General features: G+C 55.5%; 1 pseudogene; it reads left to right on the top strand.

Moving 5' to 3' along the window:
• Positions 1-532: 532 nt before the first annotated feature.
• LOC144368597 (nanos homolog 1-like) lies at positions 533-1,365 on the top strand (annotated as a pseudogene).
• Positions 1,366-1,935: the final 570 nt, after the last annotated feature.

The raw sequence follows: 1,935 nt of genomic DNA, 5'->3' as shown, positions 1-1,935 counted from the left end.
TGCTGGGTAGATAGGTGCCCTTTAACCTGGTGCAACTGGATGTTTCATGGCCCAGGTCCCTGTCAGGAAGCAGCTGTGCTGGTACTGTGTGCATTCCCAGTCGGGTGCATAGGAAAAGCTTTCCTCTGGGCACTTAGAGATGAAACTTAGCATGTAGCTGCAAATTCAGAGGACACAGAACCCTGGCTTCAGGGTAGCTGGGAAAAGACTGAGGTGAAGGATTCCCTGCTTCCTGGGGTGGGAATAGAACTTGGCCTTCCTGCCTCCTAGGTAAACACACTACTCCTGAGCTGCATTCACATCCTCAGTAAGTTAGCCAGGCCCTCAGCAACTTAGTGAGAACCTGTCTGAAAATGAAAAAAAAAAAAAAAAATTGAGTGCTAGGGATGTGGCTCAGTGGTACAGCACTCCTGAGTTTCATCCCTAGTATCAAAAATTTGTTTAAGCGGCTGGCCGGCTGGTAGGCTTGGCGTGTCCCTTCCATCTGGCCGGCGGGGGAGGCGGTGTGAAGCCCGTAGCCCACAGTCAGCCCATGGAGGCTTTTTCCTGGACGCCCCGCTCGCCCCGCAGTGGCCGCGACCCCGCGCCTGTGGCGGTCGTGCCCAGTGCCCGCTACGTGAGTGCCCAGGGTGCACCCGCAGCCCTTCAGCTCGTGGAACGACTACCTGGGGCTCTCTACGCTCATCACCAAGGCGGTGGATGGGGAACCGCGCTTCCTGCAGCGCCCATGGCGAGAATGGCGGTGGCGGCTCTCCGACCTCTTCGTCGTCCTGGTCCTGTTGCTTCCCCCACACGGGGACTGGGCCTGGGCGCTGGGGCCGGCCAACTACGACTAGGACGACGAAGACGACGACAGCGATGAGCCGGGGTCCGGGACCTCTTCCTGGGGGGCGCGCTGGAGCTATGCGCATGCCCCGCCAAAAATGGTCTGCTGGAGGAGCGCTTCACAGAGCTGAGCCCCTTCGCAGGTCGCGCAGCCACGGTGCTGCTGGGCTGCGTGCCCGCCGCCGCCACCACCCTCGAGGTGACGCCTTGAGAAGAGCGGCCCCGGCGTGGGCGGCTGAGCCCCGGCTGGAAGCTACCTCGGGGATGCCCACCGCCTGGCTGCTCAAACCCGAGCTGCAGGTGTGCGTGTTCTGCTGGAACAACAAGGAGGCGGTGGCTCTCTACACCACCCACATCCTGAAGGGCCCCGAGAGTGTTGTGCCCGTTCTGCGTCGCTACACGTGCCCCCTGTGCGGCGCCAGCGGCGACAATGCGCACACCATCAAGTATTGTCCGCTCTCCAAAGTGCCAGCACCGACCGCTGAGCATCCGCTGCTACGTGGCGCTAGGGACAACCTGCCAGGCAGGAAGCTGCCCTGAGGGCCCTGTGTCCAGTCTGATGGCACCTGACGCTACTGCATTCGCTGCCTGCCCTCCATTTTGTTCTGCGAAAGATCTTTCCCTGTTTATTGGGGGAGATGCGGAGCTGTCAGCACAGGTTCAACCTGGAACATCGTGAAGTCGGCTGTGTGGAGTACTTCTGTCAAGCAGATTGAGACTAGACGCTGATTTTTTTTTTTTTTTTTTTTTTTTTTGGAGGGGGATGGATGAGGGGGACTGTGTTTCTAGTTTGCACACATCCAGGACTGCAAAGAAGGCTGGATGTGTATTTCACTAATTGAATATGGCAGCCGAGAGACGCTGTTTATTTACTGTATACGTCGACCTAGAGTCGGTATGAAATTATCTCCAATCTTGGGTGTGTCGTTTTATGAATGGAAGCACTTTACTAGGTCTAGTATATTTTTTTTTAATATCCTCTGAATTGAGCTTAAAACTGACGATTTTATGGAATGTCAGCAAAATGATTATTTTATTGCTTGATGCACTATGTTAGTTGTCCTTAGTTTATATTCTAATTCCAGGCGAAGCAATTATACGTATTATAAG

The sequence above is a fragment of the Ictidomys tridecemlineatus genome, chromosome 11 (assembly GCF_052094955.1).
Source record: "Ictidomys tridecemlineatus isolate mIctTri1 chromosome 11, mIctTri1.hap1, whole genome shotgun sequence".
NCBI classification, from domain to species: Eukaryota; Metazoa; Chordata; class Mammalia; order Rodentia; family Sciuridae; genus Ictidomys; species Ictidomys tridecemlineatus.
The sequence above is the reverse complement of the archived record's forward strand: the minus strand, read 5'-3'. Positions and strand labels throughout refer to the sequence as shown.